Source organism: Triturus cristatus, chromosome 5_2 (assembly GCF_964204655.1).
Source record: "Triturus cristatus chromosome 5_2, aTriCri1.1, whole genome shotgun sequence".
NCBI lineage: Eukaryota > Metazoa > Chordata > Amphibia > Caudata > Salamandridae > Triturus > Triturus cristatus.
Window position 1 is genome coordinate 552,003,927 of NC_140588.1, and position 27,611 is coordinate 552,031,537.

Here is a 27,611-nt window from a genome sequence, read left to right on the forward strand (position 1 = left end):
ACAGAAGAGATTTGCCTCAGGGGGCAACTTATCTTTCATTGAAAAATATTATCTCACATAAAAACCACTGTTCAACAGAGTTATAACGTTATTTGAGTCTTTTGGGCAACATCCTTCCCCAACATAGTTCAATATGCAAAAGTTTACCAGAATAGGAAAGCAATCCAATACAGTTTCTCTTTGACAGTAGAATATTAAAAACTTTGACATTTCCACATTCCTGCAGCAGTTTATGCTCCTTTCACATGGGAGGTTCCATGGTGTAATGGTTAGCACTTTGGACTTTGAATCCAATGATCCGAGTTCAAATCTCGGTGGGACCATTTTATGACTCTTGACCAAATCATTTTCTTTCAAGTGTATTCATTAATATCACATATCTAATACCGGTAGGGTGAACAATTAATTTATTGATTATACTCTAAAAGTTTATTAGATGTGAGCAAATAATAGAAATTTTACAATACCTGGAAACTAAATGGCTCAAAATAATGAGAGATTTTACAAACTCACTCTGGTTTCTCAAACTCATCACAGGGGCCTGATGCAAGACATTACTTTTTAAAATCTTACTGTTATTGTTAAGGCGAACAAGGAAATTTTTCATTGCAAAGCATTCATTAAAACAAAACTTGAGGAGTCAAACTTTGTATTACGGGGACCGAAGATGTGCAGTCTGAATAATAATCTTGAAATTCAGACGTACAAAGATTTTACACACTGATTTTCAACAGTAAATCCACAACCAAAAAAGTTGAATCTTCTGAAAGACATGTCAAAGGTGTGAATCTGAAATTCACTTTTAAAGACATTCACAATGAAATGCACTGTGTAAGTCCAGCATGTTGTCAGCTAAGAAATCAGCAAAAATGAACTATCTCATTACTGGCCATATAGATGAGAAAGGAAAATAAACTCATGTTTACAATGTGGATGTGAAAGAACAGTTTCTAGGTTCAGCTTCAATATTTATGTTAATGAATAATTGATATGTTCATATTGTCTAACAGCTATCTAGACGGATAAAGCTATGTATGCATCTATACATACTTATGCGTTCATACGCATCAGTATAAAACATTGATATTATGTTTTTTCTAGACCAAATTCTAAAAAATGAGTTAAACAGTGAATCTCATAATTGTAGTAGGTCCCACCGAGATTTGAACTCAGATCGCTGGATTCAGAGTCCAGAGTGCTAACCATTACACCATGGAACCCTCTCGCACAAGAGTGACTTTTCCATTGAGACAAAAGAGAGCGCATCAGTGATGGCCTTCTCTTATATTGATAAAAAGATATCTCATTTGAATGGTCATAGTGGATAGAGCTTTAATGTGATTTGATTCTTTTCAGCTATATTCTCTATAAAAGTGTTAAATATTCAAATGTTTATCTGAATATAAAAGTTATATCACACTGTTCATCTTTGCCTGTAGCATAATAAAACAGTCTACATTTCCAGACTACTGAAGCAATGTCTCTGTCTCCTGCATGGGTGGCTCCATAGAGCAATGGTTGGCAATTTGGACTTTGCATCCAATGATCCGATTTGAAACCTTGGAGGGACTTTTTTTATTACTCTTGAGCTTTTCCATTTCTTCATCTTTGTTCATTGATAGCTCAAATCCAACACCAGTAGGTTGAAATAGTCAATTATTGAATGCTTTCAAAATGTCCATCAGCTTGAACAAGTTGCATCAATACAAACTTTAAAATACTTTGACATCAAATTTCTTCACAAAGTAGTTAGCCATTATAAAATCATATTCTGATTTTCTCAAACGCATTTCAGATGGGTGATTCACAGCATCACTTTTTTAAGCTTTCCCGCTATTGATAAGGCGAAAATAGCACATTTTGAATGAGAAGTTTTCTTCAATCAAACATAGAGGAACCCAAATGATGATCTCATTCAGCTAGTAAAAATGTTGTTTTATATTAGTATGGAAATCGTGAAAAGAAAATGTTTTTCATGCTGATTTACAACAGTTGATCTCCAATCGTAAAATATAAGCTTTTGGTCGGAGGCATCACAGGTACTGATCAAATTCTAATTTTTGAACATTGTTCACAAATCATATGATATGCTTTATATACATAAACTGTATTGTTGGATCAATACTGAGTAAAAAGTGACTATCTCAATTTCAGGACATATAAAAGAGAAAGAAGTAGAAACTCATGTTTCAAATGCTGAGAGGCAACAACTGTTCATGATTTTCACCTCCACTAATTATATTTATTTTTATAATCTATATGTTTATATTTTCCTATAAATATACAGAGACATATAGCTATATATACAGAGATACATATGTACAGGTTGATTTTTACATGTTTATAAGTAAATGTGATGTTGTTCCAAATAAAACTTCTAAGAACTTAATGGAAAAGAAAATTGTAAAGTTCAGATAAGTCCCACTGAAATTTGTACTCAGATCCCTGTTTTCAGAGTCCAGAGTGCTAACCATGACACCATCCACCCTCCCGTACCAGGGTGAGCTTTCCATTTTGACAGAAGAGATTTGCCTCAGGGGGCAACTTATCTTTCATTGAAAAATATTATCTCACATAAAAACCACTGTTCAACAGAGTTATAACGTTATTTGAGTCTTTTGGGCAACATCCTTCCCCAACATAGTTCAATATGCAAAAGTTTACCAGAATAGGAAAGCAATCCAATACAGTTTCTCTTTGACAGTAGAATATTAAAAACTTTGACATTTCCACATTCCTGCAGCAGTTTATGCTCCTTTCACATGGGAGGTTCCATGGTGTAATGGTTAGCACTTTGGACTTTGAATCCAATGATCCGAGTTCAAATCTCGGTGGGACCGTTTTATGACTCTTGACCAAATCATTTTCTTTCAAGTGTATTCATTAATATCACATATCTAATACCGGTAGGGTGAACAATTAACTTATTGATTATACTCTAAAAGTTTATTAGATGTGAGCAAATAATAGAAATTTTACAATACCTGGAAACTAAAAGGCTCAAAATAATGAGAGATTTTACAAACTCACTCTGGTTTCTCAAACTCATCACAGGGGCCTGATGCAAGACATTACTTTTTAAAATCTTACTGTTATTGTTAAGGCGAACAAGGAACTTTTTCATTGCAAAGCATTCATTAAAACAAAACTTGAGGAGTCAAACTTTGTATTACGGGGACCGAAGATGTGCAGTTTGAATAATAATCTTGAAATTCAGACGTACAAAGATTTTACACACTGATTTTCAACAGTAAATCCACAACCAAAAAAGTTGAATCTTTTGAAAGACATGTCAAAGGTGTGAATCTGAAATTCACTTTTAAAGACATTCACAATGAAATGCACTGTGTAAGTCCAGCATGTTGTCAGCTAAGAAATCAGCAAAAATGAACTATCTCATTACTGGCCATATAGATGAGAAAGGAAAATAAACTCATGTTTACAATGTGGATGTGAAAGAACAGTTTCTAGGTTCAGCTTCAATATTTATGTCAATGAATAATTGATATGTTCATATTGTCTAACAGCTATCTAGACGGATAAAGCTATGTATGCATCTATACATACTTATGCGTTCATACGCATCAGTATAAAACATTGATATTATTTTTTTTCTAGACTAAATTCTAAAAAATGAGTTAAACAGTGAATCTCATAATTGTAGTAGGTTCCACCGAGATTTGAACTCAGATCGCTGGATTCAGAGTCCAGAGTGCTAACCATTACACCATGGAACCCTCTCACACAAGAGTGACTTTTCCATTGAGACAAAAGAGAGCGCATCAGTGATGGCCTTCTCTTATATTGATAAAAAGATATCTCATTTGAATGGTCATAGTGGATAGAGCTTTAATGTGATTTGATTCTTTTCAGCTATATTCTCTATAAAAGTGTTAAATATTCAAATGTTTATCTGAATATAAAAGTTATATCACACTGTTCATCTTTGCCTGTAGCATAATAAAACAGTCTACATTTCCAGACTACTGAAGCAATGTCTCTGTCTCCTGCATGGGTGGCTCCATAGAGCAATGGTTGGCAATTTGGACTTTGCATCCAATGATCCGATTTGAAACCTTGGAGGGACTTTTTTTATTACTCTTGAGCTTTTCCATTTCTTCATCTTTGTTCATTGATAGCTCAAATCCAACACCAGTAGGTTGAAATAGTCAATTATTGAATGCTTTCAAAATGTCCATCAGCTTGAACAAGTTGCATCAATACAAACTTTAAAATACTTTGACATCAAATTTCTTCACAAAGTAGTTAGCCATTATAAAATCATATTCTGATTTTCTCAAACGCATTTCAGATGGGTGATTCACAGCATCACTTTTTTAAGCTTTCCCGCTATTGATAAGGCGAAAATAGCACATTTTGAATGAGAAGTTATCTTCAATCAAACATAGAGGAACCCAAATGATGATCTCATTCAGCTAGTAAAAATGTTGTTTTATATTAGTATGGAAATTGTGAAAAGAAAATGTTTTTCATGCTGATTTACAACAGTTGATCTCCAATCGTAAAATATAAGCTTTTGGTCGGAGGCATCACAGGTACTGATCAAATTCTAATTTTTGAACATTGTTCACAAATCATATGATATGCTTTATATACATAAACTGTATTGTTGGATCAATACTGAGTAAAAAGTGACTATCTCAATTTCAGGACATATAAAAGAGAAAGAAGTAGAAACTCATGTTTCAAATGCTGAGAGGCAACAACTGTTCATGATTTTCACCTCCACTAATTATATTTATTTTTATAATCTATATGTTTATGTTTTCCTATAAATATACAGAGACGTATAGCTATATATACAGAGATACATATGTACAGGTTGATTTTTACATGTTTATAAGTAAATGTGATGTTGTTCCAAATAAAACTTCTAAGAACTGAATGGAAAAGAAAATTGTAAAGTTCAGATAAGTCCCACTGAAATTTGTACTCAGATCCCTGTTTTCAGAGTCCAGAGTGCTAACCATGACACCATCCACCCTCCCGTACCAGGGTGAGCTTTCCATTTTGACAGAAGAGATTTGCCTCAGGGGGCAACTTATCTTTCATTGAAAAATATTATCTCACATAAAAACCACTGTTCAACAGAGTTATAACGTTATTTGAGTCTTTTGGGCAACATCCTTCCCCAACATAGTTCAATATGCAAAAGTTTACCAGAATAGGAAAGCAATCCAATACAGTTTCTCTTTGACAGTAGAATATTAAAAACTTTGACATTTCCACATTCCTGCAGCAGTTTATGCTCCTTTCACATGGGAGGTTCCATGGTGTAATGGTTAGCACTTTGGACTTTGAATCCAATGATCCGAGTTCAAATCTCGGTGGGACCATTTTATGACTCTTGACCAAATCATTTTCTTTCAAGTGTATTCATTAATATCACATATCTAATACCGGTAGGGTGAACAATTAATTTATTGATTATACTCTAAAAGTTTATTAGATGTGAGCAAATAATAGAAATTTTACCATACCTGGAAACTAAATGGCTCAAAATAATGAGAGATTTTACAAACTCACTCTGGTTTCTCAAACTCATCACAGGGGCCTGATGCAAGACATTACTTTTTAAAATCTTACTGTTATTGTTAAGGCGAACAAGGAACTTTTTCATTGCAAAGCATTCATTAAAACAAAACTTGAGGAGTCAAACTTTGTATTACGGGGACCGAAGATGTGCAGTTTGAATAATAATCTTGAAATTCAGACTTACAAAGATTTTACACACTGATTTTCAACAGTAAATCCACAACCAAAAAAGTTGAATCTTTTGAAAGACATGTCAAAGGTGTGAATCTGAAATTCACTTTTAAAGACATTCACAATGAAATGCACTGTGTAAGTCCAGCATGTTGTCAGCTAAGAAATCAGCAAAAATGAACTATCTCATTACTGGCCATATAGATGAGAAAGGAAAATAAACTCATGTTTACAATGTGGATGTGAAAGAACAGTTTCTAGGTTCAGCTTCAATATTTATGTTAATGAATAATTGATATGTTCATATTGTCTAACAGCTATCTAGACGGATAAAGCTATGTATGCATCTATACATACTTATGCGTTCATACGCATCAGTATAAAACATTGATATTATGTTTTTTCTAGACCAAATTCTAAAAAATGAGTTAAACAGTGAATCTCATAATTGTAGTAGGTCCCACCGAGATTTGAACTCGGATCGCTGGATTCAGAGTCCAGAGTGCTAACCATTACACCATGGAACCCTCACACACAAGAGTGACTTTTCCATTGAGACAAAAGAGAGCGCATCAGTGATGGCCTTCTCTTATATTGATAAAAAGATATCTCATTTGAATGGTCATAGTGGATAGAGCTTTAATGTGATTTGATTCTTTTCAGCTATATTCTCTATAAAAGTGTTAAATATTCAAATGTTTATCTGAATATAAAAGTTATATCACAATGTTCATCTTTGCCTGTAGCATAATAAAACAGTCTACATTTCCAGACTACTGAAGCAATGTCTCTGTCTCCTGCATGGGTGGCTCCATAGAGCAATGGTTGGCAATTTGGACTTTGCATCCAATGATCCGATTTGAAACCTTGGAGGGACTTTTTTTATTACTCTTGAGCTTTTCCATTTCTTCATCTTTGTTCATTGATAGCTCAAATCCAACACCAGTAGGTTGAAAGAGTCAATTATTGAATGCTTTCAAAATGTCCATCAGCTTGAACAAGTTACATCAATACAAACTTTAAAATACTTTGACATCAAATTTCTTCACAAAGTAGTTAGCCATTATAAAATCATATTCTGATTTTCTCAAACGCATTTCAGATGGGTGATTCACAGCATCACTTTTTTAAGCTTTCCCGCTATTGATAAGGCGAAAATAGCACATTTTGAATGAGAAGTTTTCTTCAATCAAACATAGAGGAACCCAAATGATGATCTCATTCAGCTAGTAAAAATGTTGTTTTATATTAGTATGGAAATCGTGAAAAGAAAATGTTTTTCATGCTGATTTACAACAGTTGATCTCCAATCGTAAAATATAAGCTTTTGGTCGGAGGCATCACAGGTACTGATCAAATTCTAATTTTTGAACATTGTTCACAAATCATATGATATGCTTTATATACATAAACTGTATTGTTGGATCAATACTGAGTAAAAAGTGACTATCTCAATTTCAGGACATATAAAAGAGAAAGAAGTAGAAACTCATGTTTCAAATGCTGAGAGGCAACAACTGTTCATGATTTTCACCTCCACTAATTATATTTATTTTTATAATCTATATGTTTATATGTTCCTATAAATATACAGAGACATATAGCTATATATACAGAGATACATATGTACAGGTTGATTTTTACATGTTTATAAGTAAATGTGATGTTGTTCCAAATAAAACTTCTAAGAACTGAATGGAAAAGAAAATTGTAAAGTTCAGATAAGTCCCACTGAAATTTGTACTCAGATCCCTGTTTTCAGAGTCCAGAGTGCTAACCATGACACCATCCACCCTCCCGTACCAGGGTGAGCTTTCCATTTTGACAGAAGAGATTTGCCTCAGGGGGCAACTTATCTTTCATTGAAAAATATTATCTCACATAAAAACCACTGTTCAACAGAGTTATAACGTTATTTGAGTCTTTTGGGCAACATCCTTCCCCAACATAGTTCAATATGCAAAAGTTTACCAGAATAGGAAAGCAATCCAATACAGTTTCTCTTTGACAGTAGAATATTAAAAACTTTGACATTTCCACATTCCTGCAGCAGTTTATGCTCCTTTCACATGGGAGGTTCCATGGTGTAATGGTTAGCACTTTGGACTTTGAATCCAATGATCCGAGTTCAAATCTCGGTGGGACCATTTTATGACTCTTGACCAAATCATTTTCTTTCAAGTGTATTCATTAATATCACATATCTAATACCGGTAGGGTAAACAATTAATTTATTGATTATACTCTAAAAGTTTATTAGATGTGAGCAAATAATAGAAATTTTACAATACCTGGAAACTATAGGCTCAAAATAATGAGAGATTTTACAAACTCACTCTGGTTTCTCAAACTCATCACAGGGGCCTGATGCAAGACATTACTTTTTAAAATCTTACTGTTATTGTTAAGGCGAACAAGGAACTTTTTCATTGCAAAGCATTCATTAAAACAAAACTTGAGGAGTCAAACTTTGTATTACGGGGACCGAAGATGTGCAGTTTGAATAATAATCTTGAAATTCAGACGTACAAAGATTTTACACACTGATTTTCAACAGTAAATCCACAACCAAAAAAGTTGAATCTTTTGAAAGACATGTCAAAGGTGTGAATCTGAAATTCACTTTTAAAGACATTCACAATGAAATGCACTGTGTAAGTCCAGCATGTTGTCAGCTAAGAAATCAGCAAAAATGAACTATCTCATTACTGGCCATATAGATGAGAAAGGAAAATAAACTCATGTTTACAATGTGGATGTGAAAGAACAGTTTCTAGGTTCAGCTTCAATATTTATGTTAATGAATAATTGATATGTTCATATTGTCTAACAGCTATCTATACGGATAAAGCTATGTATGCATCTATACATACTTATGCGTTCATACGCATCAGTATAAAACATTGATATTATGTTTTTTCTAGACCAAATTCTAAAAAATGAGTTAAACAGTGAATCTCATAATTGTAGTAGGTCCCACCGAGATTTGAACTCGGATCGCTGGATTCAGAGACCAGAGTGCTAACCATTACACCATGGAACCCTCTCACACAAGAGTGACTTTTCCATTGAGACAAAAGAGAGCGCATCAGTGATGGCCTTCTCTTATATTGATAAAAAGATATCTCATTTGAATGGTCATAGTGGATAGAGCTTTAATGTGATTTGATTCTTTTCAGCTATATTCTCTATAAAAGTGTTAAATATTCAAATGTTTATCTGAATATAAAAGTTATATCACACTGTTCATCTTTGCCTGTAGCATAATAAAACAGTCTACATTTCCAGACTACTGAAGCAATGTCTCTGTCTCCTGCATGGGTGGCTCCATAGAGCAATGGTTGGCAATTTGGACTTTGCATCCAATGATCCGATTTGAAACCTTGGAGGGACTTTTTTTATTACTCTTGAGCTTTTCCATTTCTTCATCTTTGTTCATTGATAGCTCAAATCCAACACCAGTAGGTTGAAATAGTCAATTATTGAATGCTTTCAAAATGTCCATCAGCTTGAACAAGTTGCATCAATACAAACTTTAAAATACTTTGACATCAAATTTCTTCACAAAGTAGTTAGCCATTATAAAATCATATTCTGATTTTCTCAAACGCATTTCAGATGGGTGATTCACAGCATCACTTTTTTAAGCTTTCCCGCTATTGATAAGGCGAAAATAGCACATTTTGAATGAGAAGTTATCTTCAATCAAACATAGAGGAACCCAAATGATGATCTCATTCAGCTAGTAAAAATGTTGTTTTATATTAGTATGGAAATCGTGAAAAGAAAATGTTTTTCATGCTGATTTACAACAGTTGATCTCCAATCGTAAAATATAAGCTTTTGGTCGGAGGCATCACAGGTACTGATCAAATTCTAATTTTTGAACATTGTTCACAAATCATATGATATGCTTTATATACATAAACTGTATTGTTGGATCAATACTGAGTAAAAAGTGACTATCTCAATTTCAGAACATATAAAAGAGAAAGAAGTAGAAACTCATGTTTCAAATGCTGAGAGGCAACAACTGTTCATGATTTTCACCTCCACTAATTATATTTATTTTTATAATCTATATGTTTATGTTTTCCTATAAATATACAGAGACATATAGCTATATATACAGAGATACATATGTACAGGTTGATTTTTACATGTTTATAAGTAAATGTGATGTTGTTCCAAATAAAACTTCTAAGAACTGAATGGAAAAGAAAATTGTAAAGTTCAGATAAGTCCCACTGAAATTTGTACTCAGATCCCTGTTTTCAGAGTCCAGAGTGCTAACCATGACACCATCCACCCTCCCGTACCAGGGTGAGCTTTCCATTTTGACAGAAGAGATTTGCCTCAGGGGGCAACTTATCTTTCATTGAAAAATATTATCTCACATAAAAACCACTGTTCAACAGAGTTATAACGTTATTTGAGTCTTTTGGGCAACATCCTTCCCCAACATAGTTCAATATGCAAAAGTTTACCAGAATAGGAAAGCAATCCAATACAGTTTCTCTTTGACAGTAGAATATTAAAAACTTTGACATTTCCACATTCCTGCAGCAGTTTATGCTCCTTTCACATGGGAGGTTCCATGGTGTAATGGTTAGCACTTTGGACTTTGAATCCAATGATCCGAGTTCAAATCTCGGTGGGACCATTTTATGACTCTTGACCAAATCATTTTCTTTCAAGTGTATTCATTAATATCACATATCTAATACCGGTAGGGTGAACAATTAATTTATTGATTATACTCTAAAAGTTTATTAGATGTGAGCAAATAATAGAAATTTTACCATACCTGGAAACTAAATGGCTCAAAATAATGAGAGATTTTACAAACTCACTCTGGTTTCTCAAACTCATCACAGGGGCCTGATGCAAGACATTACTTTTTAAAATCTTACTGTTATTGTTAAGGCGAACAAGGAACTTTTTCATTGCAAAGCATTCATTAAAACAAAACTTGAGGAGTCAAACTTTGTATTACGGGGACCGAAGATGTGCAGTTTGAATAATAATCTTGAAATTCAGACGTACAAAGATTTTACACACTGATTTTCAACAGTAAATCCACAACCAAAAAAGTTGAATCTTTTGAAAGACATGTCAAAGGTGTGAATCTGAAATTCACTTTTAAAGACATTCACAATGAAATGCACTGTGTAAGTCCAGCATGTTGTCAGCTAAGAAATCAGCAAAAATGAACTATCTCATTACTGGCCATATAGATGAGAAAGGAAAATAAACTCATGTTTACAATGTGGATGTGAAAGAACAGTTTCTAGGTTCAGCTTCAATATTTATGTTAATGAATAATTGATATGTTCATATTGTCTAACAGCTATCTAGACGGATAAAGCTATGTATGCATCTATACATACTTATGCGTTCATACGCATCAGTATAAAACATTGATATTATGTTTTTTCTAGACCAAATTCTAAAAAATGAGTTAAACAGTGAATCTCATAATTGTAGTAGGTCCCACCGAGATTTGAACTCGGATCGCTGGATTCAGAGTCCAGAGTGCTAACCATTACACCATGGAACCCTCTCACACAAGAGTGACTTTTCCATTGAGACAAAAGAGAGCGCATCAGTGATGGCCTTCTCTTATATTGATAAAAAGATATCTCATTTGAATGGTCATAGTGGATAGAGCTTTAATGTGATTTGATTCTTTTCAGCTATATTCTCTATAAAAGTGTTAAATATTCAAATGTTTATCTGAATATAAAAGTTATATCACAATGTTCATCTTTGCCTGTAGCATAATAAAACAGTCTACATTTCCAGACTACTGAAGCAATGTCTCTGTCTCCTGCATGGGTGGCTCCATAGAGCAATGGTTGGCAATTTGGACTTTGCATCCAATGATCCGATTTGAAACCTTGGAGGGACTTTTTTTATTACTCTTGAGCTTTTCCATTTCTTCATCTTTGTTCATTGATAGCTCAAATCCAACACCAGTAGGTTGAAAGAGTCAATTATTGAATGCTTTCAAAATGTCCATCAGCTTGAACAAGTTACATCAATACAAACTTTAAAATACTTTGACATCAAATTTCTTCACAAAGTAGTTAGCCATTATAAAATCATATTCTGATTTTCTCAAACGCATTTCAGATGGGTGATTCACAGCATCACTTTTTTAAGCTTTCCCGCTATTGATAAGGCGAAAATAGCACATTTTGAATGAGAAGTTTTCTTCAATCAAACATAGAGGAACCCAAATGATGATCTCATTCAGCTAGTAAAAATGTTGTTTTATATTAGTATGGAAATCGTGAAAAGAAAATGTTTTTCATGCTGATTTACAACAGTTGATCTCCAATCGTAAAATATAAGCTTTTGGTCGGAGGCATCACAGGTACTGATCAAATTCTAATTTTTGAACATTGTTCACAAATCATATGATATGCTTTATATACATAAACTGTATTGTTGGATCAATACTGAGTAAAAAGTGACTATCTCAATTTCAGGACATATAAAAGAGAAAGAAGTAGAAACTCATGTTTCAAATGCTGAGAGGCAACAACTGTTCATGATTTTCACCTCCACTAATTATATTTATTTTTATAATCTATATGTTTATATGTTCCTATAAATATACAGAGACATATAGCTATATATACAGAGATACATATGTACAGGTTGATTTTTACATGTTTATAAGTAAATGTGATGTTGTTCCAAATAAAACTTCTAAGAACTGAATGGAAAAGAAAATTGTAAAGTTCAGATAAGTCCCACTGAAATTTGTACTCAGATCCCTGTTTTCAGAGTCCAGAGTGCTAACCATGACACCATCCACCCTCCCGTACCAGGGTGAGCTTTCCATTTTGACAGAAGAGATTTGCCTCAGGGGGCAACTTATCTTTCATTGAAAAATATTATCTCACATAAAAACCACTGTTCAACAGAGTTATAACGTTATTTGAGTCTTTTGGGCAACATCCTTCCCCAACATAGTTCAATATGCAAAAGTTTACCAGAATAGGAAAGCAATCCAATACAGTTTCTCTTTGACAGTAGAATATTAAAAACTTTGACATTTCCACATTCCTGCAGCAGTTTATGCTCCTTTCACATGGGAGGTTCCATGGTGTAATGGTTAGCACTTTGGACTTTGAATCCAATGATCCGAGTTCAAATCTCGGTGGGACCATTTTATGACTCTTGACCAAATCATTTTCTTTCAAGTGTATTCATTAATATCACATATCTAATACCGGTAGGGTAAACAATTAATTTATTGATTATACTCTAAAAGTTTATTAGATGTGAGCAAATAATAGAAATTTTACAATACCTAGAAACTATAGGCTCAAAATAATGAGAGATTTTACAAACTCACTCTGGTTTCTCAAACTCATCACAGGGGCCTGATGCAAGACATTACTTTTTAAAATCTTACTGTTATTGTTAAGGCGAACAAGGAACTTTTTCATTGCAAAGCATTCATTAAAACAAAACTTGAGGAGTCAAACTTTGTATTACGGGGACCGAAGATGTGCAGTTTGAATAATAATCTTGAAATTCAGACGTACAAAGATTTTACACACTGATTTTCAACAGTAAATCCACAACCAAAAAAGTTGAATCTTTTGAAAGACATGTCAAAGGTGTGAATCTGAAATTCACTTTTAAAGACATTCACAATGAAATGCACTGTGTAAGTCCAGCATGTTGTCAGCTAAGAAATCAGCAAAAATGAACTATCTCATTACTGGCCATATAGATGAGAAAGGAAAATAAACTCATGTTTACAATGTGGATGTGAAAGAACAGTTTCTAGGTTCAGCTTCAATATTTATGTTAATGAATAATTGATATGTTCATATTGTCTAACAGCTATCTATACGGATAAAGCTATGTATGCATCTATACATACTTATGCGTTCATACGCATCAGTATAAAACATTGATATTATGTTTTTTCTAGACCAAATTCTAAAAAATGAGTTAAACAGTGAATCTCATAATTGTAGTAGGTCCCACCGAGATTTGAACTCGGATCGCTGGATTCAGAGACCAGAGTGCTAACCATTACACCATGGAACCCTCTCACACAAGAGTGACTTTTCCATTGAGACAAAAGAGAGCGCATCAGTGATGGCCTTCTCTTATATTGATAAAAAGATATCTCATTTGAATGGTCATAGTGGATAGAGCTTTAATGTGATTTGATTCTTTTCAGCTATATTCTCTATAAAAGTGTTAAATATTCAAATGTTTATCTGAATATAAAAGTTATATCACACTGTTCATCTTTGCCTGTAGCATAATAAAACAGTCTACATTTCCAGACTACTGAAGCAATGTCTCTGTCTCCTGCATGGGTGGCTCCATAGAGCAATGGTTGGCAATTTGGACTTTGCATCCAATGATCCGATTTGAAACCTTGGAGGGACTTTTTTTATTACTCTTGAGCTTTTCCATTTCTTCATCTTTGTTCATTGATAGCTCAAATCCAACACCAGTAGGTTGAAATAGTCAATTATTGAATGCTTTCAAAATGTCCATCAGCTTGAACAAGTTGCATCAATACAAACTTTAAAATACTTTGACATCAAATTTCTTCACAAAGTAGTTAGCCATTATAAAATCATATTCTGATTTTCTCAAACGCATTTCAGATGGGTGATTCACAGCATCACTTTTTTAAGCTTTCCCGCTATTGATAAGGCGAAAATAGCACATTTTGAATGAGAAGTTATCTTCAATCAAACATAGAGGAACCCAAATGATGATCTCATTCAGCTAGTAAAAATGTTGTTTTATATTAGTATGGAAATCGTGAAAAGAAAATGTTTTTCATGCTGATTTACAACAGTTGATCTCCAATCGTAAAATATAAGCTTTTGGTCGGAGGCATCACAGGTACTGATCAAATTCTAATTTTTGAACATTGTTCACAAATCATATGATATGCTTTATATACATAAACTGTATTGTTGGATCAATACTGAGTAAAAAGTGACTATCTCAATTTCAGAACATATAAAAGAGAAAGAAGTAGAAACTCATGTTTCAAATGCTGAGAGGCAACAACTGTTCATGATTTTCACCTCCACTAATTATATTTATTTTTATAATCTATATGTTTATGTTTTCCTATAAATATACAGAGACATATAGCTATATATACAGAGATACATATGTACAGGTTGATTTTTACATGTTTATAAGTAAATGTGATGTTGTTCCAAATAAAACTTCTAAGAACTGAATGGAAAAGAAAATTGTAAAGTTCAGATAAGTCCCACTGAAATTTGTACTCAGATCCCTGTTTTCAGAGTCCAGAGTGCTAACCATGACACCATCCACCCTCCCGTACCAGGGTGAGCTTTCCATTTTGACAGAAGAGATTTGCCTCAGGGGGCAACTTATCTTTCATTGAAAAATATTATCTCACATAAAAACCACTGTTCAACAGAGTTATAACGTTATTTGAGTCTTTTGGGCAACATCCTTCCCCAACATAGTTCAATATGCAAAAGTTTACCAGAATAGGAAAGCAATCCAATACAGTTTCTCTTTGACAGTAGAATATTAAAAACTTTGACATTTCCACATTCCTGCAGCAGTTTATGCTCCTTTCACATGGGAGGTTCCATGGTGTAATGGTTAGCACTTTGGACTTTGAATCCAATGATCCGAGTTCAAATCTCGGTGGGACCATTTTATGACTCTTGACCAAATCATTTTCTTTCAAGTGTATTCATTAATATCACATATCTAATACCGGTAGGGTGAACAATTAATTTATTGATTATACTCTAAAAGTTTATTAGATGTGAGCAAATAATAGAAATTTTACCATACCTGGAAACTAAATGGCTCAAAATAATGAGAGATTTTACAAACTCACTCTGGTTTCTCAAACTCATCACAGGGGCCTGATGCAAGACATTACTTTTTAAAATCTTACTGTTATTGTTAAGGCGAACAAGGAACTTTTTCATTGCAAAGCATTCATTAAAACAAAACTTGAGGAGTCAAACTTTGTATTACGGGGACCGAAGATGTGCAGTTTGAATAATAATCTTGAAATTCAGACGTACAAAGATTTTACACACTGATTTTCAACAGTAAATCCACAACCAAAAAAGTTGAATCTTTTGAAAGACATGTCAAAGGTGTGAATCTGAAATTCACTTTTAAAGACATTCACAATGAAATGCACTGTGTAAGTCCAGCATGTTGTCAGCTAAGAAATCAGCAAAAATGAACTATCTCATTACTGGCCATATAGATGAGAAAGGAAAATAAACTCATGTTTACAATGTGGATGTGAAAGAACAGTTTCTAGGTTCAGCTTCAATATTTATGTTAATGAATAATTGATATGTTCATATTGTCTAACAGCTATCTAGACGGATAAAGCTATGTATGCATCTATACATACTTATGCGTTCATACGCATCAGTATAAAACATTGATATTATGTTTTTTCTAGACCAAATTCTAAAAAATGAGTTAAACAGTGAATCTCATAATTGTAGTAGGTCCCACCGAGATTTGAACTCGGATCGCTGGATTCAGAGTCCAGAGTGCTAACCATTACACCATGGAACCCTCACACACAAGAGTGACTTTTCCATTGAGACAAAAGAGAGCGCATCAGTGATGGCCTTCTCTTATATTGATAAAAAGATATCTCATTTGAATGGTCATAGTGGATAGAGCTTTAATGTGATTTGATTCTTTTCAGCTATATTCTCTATAAAAGTGTTAAATATTCAAATGTTTATCTGAATATAAAAGTTATATCACAATGTTCATCTTTGCCTGTAGCATAATAAAACAGTCTACATTTCCAGACTACTGAAGCAATGTCTCTGTCTCCTGCATGGGTGGCTCCATAGAGCAATGGTTGGCAATTTGGACTTTGCATCCAATGATCCGATTTGAAACCTTGGAGGGACTTTTTTTATTACTCTTGAGCTTTTCCATTTCTTCATCTTTGTTCATTGATAGCTCAAATCCAACACCAGTAGGTTGAAAGAGTCAATTATTGAATGCTTTCAAAATGTCCATCAGCTTGAACAAGTTACATCAATACAAACTTTAAAATACTTTGACATCAAATTTCTTCACAAAGTAGTTAGCCATTATAAAATCATATTCTGATTTTCTCAAACGCATTTCAGATGGGTGATTCACAGCATCACTTTTTTAAGCTTTCCCGCTATTGATAAGGCGAAAATAGCACATTTTGAATGAGAAGTTTTCTTCAATCAAACATAGAGGAACCCAAATGATGATCTCATTCAGCTAGTAAAAATGTTGTTTTATATTAGTATGGAAATCGTGAAAAGAAAATGTTTTTCATGCTGATTTACAACAGTTGATCTCCAATCGTAAAATATAAGCTTTTGGTCGGAGGCATCACAGGTACTGATCAAATTCTAATTTTTGAACATTGTTCACAAATCATATGATATGCTTTATATACATAAACTGTATTGTTGGATCAATACTGAGTAAAAAGTGACTATCTCAATTTCAGGACATATAAAAGAGAAAGAAGTAGAAACTCATGTTTCAAATGCTGAGAGGCAACAACTGTTCATGATTTTCACCTCCACTAATTATATTTATTTTTATAATCTATATGTTTATATGTTCCTATAAATATACAGAGACATATAGCTATATATACAGAGATACATATGTACAGGTTGATTTTTACATGTTTATAAGTAAATGTGATGTTGTTCCAAATAAAACTTCTAAGAACTGAATGGAAAAGAAAATTGTAAAGTTCAGATAAGTCCCACTGAAATTTGTACTCAGATCCCTGTTTTCAGAGTCCAGAGTGCTAACCATGACACCATCCACCCTCCCGTACCAGGGTGAGCTTTCCATTTTGACAGAAGAGATTTGCCTCAGGGGGCAACTTATCTTTCATTGAAAAATATTATCTCACATAAAAACCACTGTTCAACAGAGTTATAACGTTATTTGAGTCTTTTGGGCAACATCCTTCCCCAACATAGTTCAATATGCAAAAGTTTACCAGAATAGGAAAGCAATCCAATACAGTTTCTCTTTGACAGTAGAATATTAAAAACTTTGACATTTCCACATTCCTGCAGCAGTTTATGCTCCTTTCACATGGGAGGTTCCATGGTGTAATGGTTAGCACTTTGGACTTTGAATCCAATGATCCGAGTTCAAATCTCGGTGGGACCATTTTATGACTCTTGACCAAATCATTTTCTTTCAAGTGTATTCATTAATATCACATATCTAATACCGGTAGGGTAAACAATTAATTTATTGATTATACTCTAAAAGTTTATTAGATGTGAGCAAATAATAGAAATTTTACAATACCTGGAAACTAAAGGCTCAAAATAATGAGAGATTTTACAAACTCACTCTGGTTTCTCAAACTCATCACAGGGGCCTGATGCAAGACATTACTTTTTAAAATCTTACTGTTATTGTTAAGGCGAACAAGGAACTTTTTCATTGCAAAGCATTCATTAAAACAAAACTTGAGGAGTCAAACTTTGTATTACGGGGACCGAAGATGTGCAGTTTGAATAATAATCTTGAAATTCAGAAGTACAAAGATTTTACACACTGATTTTCAACAGTAAATCCACAACCAAAAAAGTTGAATCTTTTGAAAGACATGTCAAAGGTGTGAATCTGAAATTCACTTTTAAAGACATTCACAATGAAATGCACTGTGTAAGTCCAGCATGTTGTCAGCTAAGAAATCAGCAAAAATGAACTATCTCATTACTGGCCATATAGATGAGAAAGGAAAATAAACTCATGTTTACAATGTGGATGTGAAAGAACAGTTTCTAGGTTCAGCTTCAATATTTATGTTAATGAATAATTGATATGTTCATATTGTCTAACAGCTATCTAGACGGATAAAGCTATGTATGCGTGTATACATACTTATGCGTTCATACGCATCAGTATAAAACATTGATATTATGTTTTTTCTAGACCAAATTCTAAAAAATGAGTTAAACAGTGAATCTCATAATTGTAGTAGGTCCCACCGAGATTTGAACTCGGATCGCTGGATTCAGAGTCCAGAGTGCTAACCATTACACCATGGAACCCTCTCACACAAGAGTGACTTTTCCATTGAGACAAAAGAGAGCGCATCAGTGATGGCCTTCTCTTATATTGATAAAAAGATATCTCATTTGAATGGTCATAGTGGATAGAGCTTTAATGTGATTTGATTCTTTTCAGCTATATTCTCTATAAAAGTGTTAAATATTCAAATGTTTATCTGAATATAAAAGTTTTATCACACTGTTCATCTTTGCCTGTAGCATAATAAAACAGTCTACATTTCCAGACTACTGAAGCAATGTCTCTGTCTCCTGCATGGGTGGCTCCATAGAGCAATGGTTGGCAATTTGGACTTTGCATCCAATGATCCGATTTGAAACCTTGGAGGGACTTTTTTTATTACTCTTGAGCTTTTCCATTTCTTCATCTTTGTTCATTGATAGCTCAAATCCAACACCAGTAGGTTGAAATAGTCAATTATTGAATGCTTTCAAAATGTCCATCAGCTTGAACAAGTTGCATCAATACAAACTTTAAAATACTTTGACATCAAATTTCTTCACAAAGTAGTTAGCCATTATAAAATCATATTCTGATTTTCTCAAACGCATTTCAGATGGGTGATTCACAGCATCACTTTTTTAAGCTTTCCCGCTATTGATAAGGCGAAAATAGCACATTTTGAATGAGAAGTTATCTTCAATCAAACATAGAGGAACCCAAATGATGATCTCATTCAGCTAGTAAAAATGTTGTTTTATATTAGTATGGAAATCGTGAAAAGAAAATGTTTTTCATGCTGATTTACAACAGTTGATCTCCAATCGTAAAATATAAGCTTTTGGTCGGAGGCATCACAGGTACTGATCAAATTCTAATTTTTGAACATTGTTCACAAATCATATGATATGCTTTATATACATAAACTGTATTGTTGGATCAATACTGAGTAAAAAGTGACTATCTCAATTTCAGGACATATAAAAGAGAAAGAAGTAGAAACTCATGTTTCAAATGCTGAGAGGCAACAACTGTTCATGATTTTCACCTCCACTAATTATATTTATTTTTATAATCTATATGTTTATATGTTCCTATAAATATACAGAGACATATAGCTATATATACAGAGATACATATGTACAGGTTGATTTTTACATGTTTATAAGTAAATGTGATGTTGTTCCAAATAAAACTTCTAAGAACTGAATGGAAAAGAAAATTGTAAAGTTCAGAAAAGTCCCACTGAAATTTGTACTCAGATCCCTGTTTTCAGAGTCCAGAGTGCTAACCATGACACCATCCACCCTCCCGTACCAGGGTGAGCTTTCCATTTTGACAGAAGAGATTTGCCTCAGGGGGCAACTTATCTTTCATTGAAAAATATTATCTCACATAAAAACCACTGTTCAACAGAGTTATAACGTTATTTGAGTCTTTTGGGCAACATCCTTCCCCAACATAGTTCAATATGCAAAAGTTTACCAGAATAGGAAAGCAATCCAATACAGTTTCTCTTTGACAGTAGAATATTAAAAACTTTGACATTTCCACATTCCTGCAGCAGTTTATGCTCCTTTCACATGGGAGGTTCCATGGTGTAATGGTTAGCACTTTGGACTTTGAATCCAATGATCCGAGTTCAAATCTCGGTGGGACCATTTTATGACTCTTGACCAAATCATTTTCTTTCAAGTGTATTCATTAATATCACATATCTAATACCGGTAGGGTAAACAATTAATTTATTGATTATACTCTAAAAGTTTATTAGATGTGAGCAAATAATAGAAATTTTACAATACCTGGAAACTAAAGGCTCAAAATAATGAGAGATTTTACAAACTCACTCTGGTTTCTCAAACTCATCACAGGGGCCTGATGCAAGACATTACTTTTTAAAATCTTACTGTTATTGTTAAGGCGAACAAGGAACTTTTTCATTGCAAAGCATTCATTAAAACAAAACTTGAGGAGTCAAACTTTGTATTACGGGGACCGAAGATGTGCAGTTTGAATAATAATCTTGAAATTCAGAAGTACAAAGATTTTACACACTGATTTTCAACAGTAAATCCACAACCAAAAAAGTTGAATCTTTTGAAAGACATGTCAAAGGTGTGAATCTGAAATTCACTTTTAAAGACATTCACAATGAAATGCACTGTGTAAGTCCAGCATGTTGTCAGCTAAGAAATCAGCAAAAATGAACTATCTCATTACTGGCCATATAGATGAGAAAGGAAAATAAACTCATGTTTACAATGTGGATGTGAAAGAACAGTTTCTAGGTTCAGCTTCAATATTTATGTTAATGAATAATTGATATGTTCATATTGTCTAACAGCTATCTAGACGGATAAAGCTATGTATGCATCTATACATACTTATGCGTTCATACGCATCAGTATAAAACATTGATATTATGTTTTTTCTAGACCAAATTCTAAAAAATGAGTTAAACAGTGAATCTCCTAATTGTAGTAGGTCCCACCGAGATTTGAACTCGGATCGCTGGATTCAGAGTCCAGAGTGCTAACCATTACACCATGGAACCCTCTCACACAAGAGTGACTTTTCCATTGAGACAAAAGAGAGCGCATCAGTGATGGCCTTCTCTTATATTGATAAAAAGATATCTCATTTGAATGGTCATAGTGGATAGAGCTTTAATGTGATTTGATTCTTTTCAGCTATATTCTCTATAAAAGTGTTAAATATTCAAATGTTTATCTGAATATAAAAGTTATATCACACTGTTCATCTTTGCCTGTAGCATAATAAAACAGTCTACATTTCCAGACTACTGAAGCAATGTCTCTGTCTCCTGCATGGGTGGCTCCATAGAGCAATGGTTGGCAATTTGGACTTTGCATCCAATGATCCGATTTGAAACCTTGGAGGGACTTTTTTTATTACTCTTGAGCTTTTCCATTTCTTCATCTTTGTTCATTGATAGCTCAAATCCAACACCAGTAGGTTGAAATAGTCAATTATTGAATGCTTTCAAAATGTCCATCAGCTTGAACAAGTTGCATCAATACAAACTTTAAAATACTTTGACATCAAATTTCTTCACAAAGTAGTTAGCCATTATAAAATCATATTCTGATTTTCTCAAACGCATTTCAGATGGGTGATTCACAGCATCACTTTTTTAAGCTTTCCCGCTATTGATAAGGCGAAAATAGCACATTTTGAATGAGAAGTTATCTTCAATCAAACATAGAGGAACCCAAATGATGATCTCATTCAGCTAGTAAAAATGTTGTTTTATATTAGTATGGAAATCGTGAAAAGAAAATGTTTTTCATGCTGATTTACAACAGTTGATCTCCAATCGTAAAATATAAGCTTTTGGTCGGAGGCATCACAGGTACTGATCAAATTCTAATTTTTGAACATTGTTCACAAATCATATGATATGCTTTATATACATAAACTGTATTGTTGGATCAATACTGAGTAAAAAGTGACTATCTCAATTTCAGGACATATAAAAGAGAAAGAAGTAGAAACTCATGTTTCAAATGCTGAGAGGCAACAACTGTTCATGATTTTCACCTCCACTAATTATATTTATTTTTATAATCTATATGTTTATGTTTTCCTATAAATATACAGAGACATATAGCTATATATACAGAGATACATATGTACAGGTTGATTTTTACATGTTTATAAGTAAATGTGATGTTGTTCCAAATAAAACTTCTAAGAACTGAATGGAAAAGAAAATTGTAAAGTTCAGATAAGTCCCACTGAAATTTGTACTCAGATCCCTGTTTTCAGAGTCCAGAGTGCTAACCATGACACCATCCACCCTCCCGTACCAGGGTGAGCTTTCCATTTTGACAGAAGAGATTTGCCTCAGGGGGCAACTTATCTTTCATTGAAAAATATTATCTCACATAAAAACCACTGTTCAACAGAGTTATAACGTTATTTGAGTCTTTTGGGCAACATCCTTCCCCAACATAGTTCAATATGCAAAAGTTTACCAGAATAGGAAAGCAATCCAATACAGTTTCTCTTTGACAGTAGAATATTAAAAACTTTGACATTTCCACATTCCTGCAGCAGTTTATGCTCCTTTCACATGGGAGGTTCCATGGTGTAATGGTTAGCACTTTGGACTTTGAATCCAATGATCCGAGTTCAAATCTCGGTGGGACCATTTTATGACTCTTGACCAAATCATTTTCTTTCAAGTGTATTCATTAATATCACATATCTAATACCGGTAGGGTGAACAATTAATTTATTGATTATACTCTAAAAGTTTATTAGATGTGAGCAAATAATAGAAATTTTACCATACCTGGAAACTAAATGGCTCAAAATAATGAGAGATTTTACAAACTCACTCTGGTTTCTCAAACTCATCACAGGGGCCTGATGCAAGACATTACTTTTTAAAATCTTACTGTTATTGTTAAGGCGAACAAGGAACTTTTTCATTGCAAAGCATTCATTAAAACAAAACTTGAGGAGTCAAACTTTGTATTACGGGGACCGAAGATGTGCAGTTTGAATAATAATCTTGAAATTCAGACGTACAAAGATTTTACACACTGATTTTCAACAGTAAATCCACAACCAAAAAAGTTGAATCTTTTGAAAGACATGTCAAAGGTGTGAATCTGAAATTCACTTTTAAAGACATTCACAATGAAATGCACTGTGTAAGTCCAGCATGTTGTCAGCTAAGAAATCAGCAAAAATGAACTATCTCATTACTGGCCATATAGATGAGAAAGGAAAATAAACTCATGTTTACAATGTGGATGTGAAAGAACAGTTTCTAGGTTCAGCTTCAATATTTATGTTAATGAATAATTGATATGTTCATATTGTCTAACAGCTATCTAGACGGATAAAGCTATGTATGCATCTATACATACTTATGCGTTCATACGCATCAGTATAAAACATTGATATTATGTTTTTTCTAGACCAAATTCTAAAAAATGAGTTAAACAGTGAATCTCATAATTGTAGTAGGTCCCACCGAGATTTGAACTCGGATCGCTGGATTCAGAGTCCAGAGTGCTAACCATTACACCATGGAACCCTCTCACACAAGAGTGACTTTTCCATTGAGACAAAAGAGAGCGCATCAGTGATGGCCTTCTCTTATATTGATAAAAAGATATCTCATTTGAATGGTCATAGTGGATAGAGCTTTAATGTGATTTGATTCTTTTCAGCTATATTCTCTATAAAAGTGTTAAATATTCAAATGTTTATCTGAATATAAAAGTTATATCACAATGTTCATCTTTGCCTGTAGCATAATAAAACAGTCTACATTTCCAGACTACTGAAGCAATGTCTCTGTCTCCTGCATGGGTGGCTCCATAGAGCAATGGTTGGCAATTTGGACTTTGCATCCAATGATCCGATTTGAAACCTTGGAGGGACTTTTTTTATTACTCTTGAGCTTTTCCATTTCTTCATCTTTGTTCATTGATAGCTCAAATCCAACACCAGTAGGTTGAAAGAGTCAATTATTGAATGCTTTCAAAATGTCCATCAGCTTGAACAAGTTACATCAATACAAACTTTAAAATACTTTGACATCAAATTTCTTCACAAAGTAGTTAGCCATTATAAAATCATATTCTGATTTTCTCAAACGCATTTCAGATGGGTGATTCACAGCATCACTTTTTTAAGCTTTCCCGCTATTGATAAGGCGAAAATAGCACATTTTGAATGAGAAGTTTTCTTCAATCAAACATAGAGGAACCCAAATGATGATCTCATTCAGCTAGTAAAAATGTTGTTTTATATTAGTATGGAAATCGTGAAAAGAAAATGTTTTTCATGCTGATTTACAACAGTTGATCTCCAATCGTAAAATATAAGCTTTTGGTCGGAGGCATCACAGGTACTGATCAAATTCTAATTTTTGAACATTGTTCACAAATCATATGATATGCTTTATATACATAAACTGTATTGTTGGATCAATACTGAGTAAAAAGTGACTATCTCAATTTCAGGACATATAAAAGAGAAAGAAGTAGAAACTCATGTTTCAAATGCTGAGAGGCAACAACTGTTCATGATTTTCACCTCCACTAATTATATTTATTTTTATAATCTATATGTTTATGTTTTCCTATAAATATACAGAGACATATAGCTATATATACAGAGATACATATGTACAGGTTGATTTTTACATGTTTATAAGTAAATGTGATGTTGTTCCAAATAAAACTTCTAAGAACTGAATGGAAAAGAAAATTGTAAAGTTCAGATAAGTCCCACTGAAATTTGTACTCAGATCCCTGTTTTCAGAGTCCAGAGTGCTAACCATGACACCATCCACCCTCCCGTACCAGGGTGAGCTTTCCATTTTGACAGAAGAGATTTGCCTCAGGGGGCAACTTATCTTTCATTGAAAAATATTATCTCACATAAAAACCACTGTTCAACAGAGTTATAACGTTATTTGAGTCTTTTGGGCAACATCCTTCCCCAACATAGTTCAATATGCAAAAGTTTACCAGAATAGGAAAGCAATCCAATACAGTTTCTCTTTGACAGTAGAATATTAAAAACTTTGACATTTCCACATTCCTGCAGCAGTTTATGCTCCTTTCACATGGGAGGTTCCATGGTGTAATGGTTAGCACTTTGGACTTTGAATCCAATGATCCGAGTTCAAATCTCGGTGGGACCATTTTATGACTCTTGACCAAATCATTTTCTTTCAAGTGTATTCATTAATATCACATATCTAATACCGGTAGGGTGAACAATTAATTTATTGATTATACTCTAAAAGTTTATTAGATGTGAGCAAATAATAGAAATTTTACCATACCTGGAAACTAAATGGCTCAAAATAATGAGAGATTTTACAAACTCACTCTGGTTTCTCAAACTCATCACAGGGGCCTGATGCAAGACATTACTTTTTAAAATCTTACTGTTATTGTTAAGGCGAACAAGGAACTTTTTCATTGCAAAGCATTCATTAAAACAAAACTTGAGGAGTCAAACTTTGTATTACGGGGACCGAAGATGTGCAGTTTGAATAATAATCTTGAAATTCAGACGTACAAAGATTTTACACACTGATTTTCAACAGTAAATCCACAACCAAAAAAGTTGAATCTTTTGAAAGACATGTCAAAGGTGTGAATCTGAAATTCACTTTTAAAGACATTCACAATGAAATGCACTGTGTAAGTCCAGCATGTTGTCAGCTAAGAAATCAGCAAAAATGAACTATCTCATTACTGGCCATATAGATGAGAAAGGAAAATAAACTCATGTTTACAATGTGGATGTGAAAGAACAGTTTCTAGGTTCAGCTTCAATATTTATGTTAATGAATAATTGATATGTTCATATTGTCTAACAGCTATCTAGACGGATAAAGCTATGTATGCATCTATACATACTTATGCGTTCATACGCATCAGTATAAAACATTGATATTATGTTTTTTCTAGACCAAATTCTAAAAAATGAGTTAAACAGTGAATCTCATAATTGTAGTAGGTCCCACCGAGATTTGAACTCGGATCGCTGGATTCAGAGTCCAGAGTGCTAACCATTACACCATGGAACCCTCTCACACAAGAGTGACTTTTCCATTGAGACAAAAGAGAGCGCATCAGTGATGGCCTTCTCTTATATTGATAAAAAGATATCTCATTTGAATGGTCATAGTGGATAGAGCTTTAATGTGATTTGATTCTTTTCAGCTATATTCTCTATAAAAGTGTTAAATATTCAAATGTTTATCTGAATATAAAAGTTATATCACAATGTTCATCTTTGCCTGTAGCATAATAAAACAGTCTACATTTCCAGACTACTGAAGCAATGTCTCTGTCTCCTGCATGGGTGGCTCCATAGAGCAATGGTTGGCAATTTGGACTTTGCATCCAATGATCCGATTTGAAACCTTGGAGGGACTTTTTTTATTACTCTTGAGCTTTTCCATTTCTTCATCTTTGTTCATTGATAGCTCAAATCCAACACCAGTAGGTTGAAAGAGTCAATTATTGAATGCTTTCAAAATGTCCATCAGCTTGAACAAGTTACATCAATACAAACTTTAAAATACTTTGACATCAAATTTCTTCACAAAGTAGTTAGCCATTATAAAATCATATTCTGATTTTCTCAAACGCATTTCAGATGGGTGATTCACAGCATCACTTTTTTAAGCTTTCCCGCTATTGATAAGGCGAAAATAGCACATTTTGAATGAGAAGTTTTCTTCAATCAAACATAGAGGAACCCAAATGATGATCTCATTCAGCTAGTAAAAATGTTGTTTTATATTAGTATGGAAATCGTGAAAAGAAAATGTTTTTCATGCTGATTTACAACAGTTGATCTCCAATCGTAAAATATAAGCTTTTGGTCGGAGGCATCACAGGTACTGATCAAATTCTAATTTTTGAACATTGTTCACAAATCATATGATATGCTTTATATACATAAACTGTATTGTTGGATCAATACTGAGTAAAAAGTGACTATCTCAATTTCAGGACATATAAAAGAGAAAGAAGTAGAAACTCATGTTTCAAATGCTGAGAGGCAACAACTGTTCATGATTTTCACCTCCACTAATTATATTTATTTTTATAATCTATATGTTTATGTTTTCCTATAAATATACAGAGACATATAGCTATATATACAGAGATACATATGTACAGGTTGATTTTTACATGTTTATAAGTAAATGTGATGTTGTTCCAAATAAAACTTCTAAGAACTGAATGGAAAAGAAAATTGTAAAGTTCAGATAAGTCCCACTGAAATTTGTACTCAGATCC

At 33.4% G+C, this 27,611-nt stretch overlaps 22 non-coding genes across 22 annotated transcripts; 11 read left to right on the forward strand and 11 right to left on the reverse strand.

Annotated features, from left to right (window-relative positions):
• Nucleotides 1-251: 251 nt before the first annotated feature.
• Nucleotides 252-323, forward strand: TRNAQ-UUG (transfer RNA glutamine (anticodon UUG)). Its single transcript has one exon. It is a non-coding gene; the product is annotated as a tRNA-Gln (tRNA).
• An 825-nt stretch (nt 324-1,148) lies between these two features.
• TRNAQ-CUG (transfer RNA glutamine (anticodon CUG)) lies at nt 1,149-1,220 on the reverse strand. The gene has a single exon. It is a non-coding gene; the product is annotated as a tRNA-Gln (tRNA).
• A 1,548-nt stretch (nt 1,221-2,768) lies between these two features.
• On the forward strand, nt 2,769-2,840 carry TRNAQ-UUG (transfer RNA glutamine (anticodon UUG)). The gene has a single exon. It is a non-coding gene; the product is annotated as a tRNA-Gln (tRNA).
• Nucleotides 2,841-3,665: 825 nt separating this feature from the next.
• Nucleotides 3,666-3,737, reverse strand: TRNAQ-CUG (transfer RNA glutamine (anticodon CUG)). Its single transcript has one exon. It is a non-coding gene; the product is annotated as a tRNA-Gln (tRNA).
• A 1,548-nt stretch (nt 3,738-5,285) lies between these two features.
• On the forward strand, nt 5,286-5,357 carry TRNAQ-UUG (transfer RNA glutamine (anticodon UUG)). The gene has a single exon. It is a non-coding gene; the product is annotated as a tRNA-Gln (tRNA).
• An 825-nt stretch (nt 5,358-6,182) lies between these two features.
• Nucleotides 6,183-6,254, reverse strand: TRNAQ-CUG (transfer RNA glutamine (anticodon CUG)). The gene has a single exon. It is a non-coding gene; the product is annotated as a tRNA-Gln (tRNA).
• A 1,548-nt stretch (nt 6,255-7,802) lies between these two features.
• TRNAQ-UUG (transfer RNA glutamine (anticodon UUG)) lies at nt 7,803-7,874 on the forward strand. Its single transcript has one exon. It is a non-coding gene; the product is annotated as a tRNA-Gln (tRNA).
• An 824-nt stretch (nt 7,875-8,698) lies between these two features.
• TRNAQ-CUG (transfer RNA glutamine (anticodon CUG)) lies at nt 8,699-8,770 on the reverse strand. Its single transcript has one exon. It is a non-coding gene; the product is annotated as a tRNA-Gln (tRNA).
• Nucleotides 8,771-10,318: 1,548 nt separating this feature from the next.
• On the forward strand, nt 10,319-10,390 carry TRNAQ-UUG (transfer RNA glutamine (anticodon UUG)). The gene has a single exon. It is a non-coding gene; the product is annotated as a tRNA-Gln (tRNA).
• Nucleotides 10,391-11,215: 825 nt separating this feature from the next.
• Nucleotides 11,216-11,287, reverse strand: TRNAQ-CUG (transfer RNA glutamine (anticodon CUG)). The gene has a single exon. It is a non-coding gene; the product is annotated as a tRNA-Gln (tRNA).
• A 1,548-nt stretch (nt 11,288-12,835) lies between these two features.
• On the forward strand, nt 12,836-12,907 carry TRNAQ-UUG (transfer RNA glutamine (anticodon UUG)). The gene has a single exon. It is a non-coding gene; the product is annotated as a tRNA-Gln (tRNA).
• An 824-nt stretch (nt 12,908-13,731) lies between these two features.
• On the reverse strand, nt 13,732-13,803 carry TRNAQ-CUG (transfer RNA glutamine (anticodon CUG)). Its single transcript has one exon. It is a non-coding gene; the product is annotated as a tRNA-Gln (tRNA).
• A 1,548-nt stretch (nt 13,804-15,351) lies between these two features.
• Nucleotides 15,352-15,423, forward strand: TRNAQ-UUG (transfer RNA glutamine (anticodon UUG)). The gene has a single exon. It is a non-coding gene; the product is annotated as a tRNA-Gln (tRNA).
• An 825-nt stretch (nt 15,424-16,248) lies between these two features.
• On the reverse strand, nt 16,249-16,320 carry TRNAQ-CUG (transfer RNA glutamine (anticodon CUG)). Its single transcript has one exon. It is a non-coding gene; the product is annotated as a tRNA-Gln (tRNA).
• Nucleotides 16,321-17,868: 1,548 nt separating this feature from the next.
• On the forward strand, nt 17,869-17,940 carry TRNAQ-UUG (transfer RNA glutamine (anticodon UUG)). Its single transcript has one exon. It is a non-coding gene; the product is annotated as a tRNA-Gln (tRNA).
• Nucleotides 17,941-18,764: 824 nt separating this feature from the next.
• TRNAQ-CUG (transfer RNA glutamine (anticodon CUG)) lies at nt 18,765-18,836 on the reverse strand. Its single transcript has one exon. It is a non-coding gene; the product is annotated as a tRNA-Gln (tRNA).
• A 1,548-nt stretch (nt 18,837-20,384) lies between these two features.
• TRNAQ-UUG (transfer RNA glutamine (anticodon UUG)) lies at nt 20,385-20,456 on the forward strand. Its single transcript has one exon. It is a non-coding gene; the product is annotated as a tRNA-Gln (tRNA).
• Nucleotides 20,457-21,280: 824 nt separating this feature from the next.
• Nucleotides 21,281-21,352, reverse strand: TRNAQ-CUG (transfer RNA glutamine (anticodon CUG)). The gene has a single exon. It is a non-coding gene; the product is annotated as a tRNA-Gln (tRNA).
• A 1,548-nt stretch (nt 21,353-22,900) lies between these two features.
• TRNAQ-UUG (transfer RNA glutamine (anticodon UUG)) lies at nt 22,901-22,972 on the forward strand. Its single transcript has one exon. It is a non-coding gene; the product is annotated as a tRNA-Gln (tRNA).
• An 825-nt stretch (nt 22,973-23,797) lies between these two features.
• Nucleotides 23,798-23,869, reverse strand: TRNAQ-CUG (transfer RNA glutamine (anticodon CUG)). The gene has a single exon. It is a non-coding gene; the product is annotated as a tRNA-Gln (tRNA).
• Nucleotides 23,870-25,417: 1,548 nt separating this feature from the next.
• TRNAQ-UUG (transfer RNA glutamine (anticodon UUG)) lies at nt 25,418-25,489 on the forward strand. The gene has a single exon. It is a non-coding gene; the product is annotated as a tRNA-Gln (tRNA).
• An 825-nt stretch (nt 25,490-26,314) lies between these two features.
• TRNAQ-CUG (transfer RNA glutamine (anticodon CUG)) lies at nt 26,315-26,386 on the reverse strand. Its single transcript has one exon. It is a non-coding gene; the product is annotated as a tRNA-Gln (tRNA).
• Between the last annotated feature and the right edge of the window lie 1,225 nt (nt 26,387-27,611).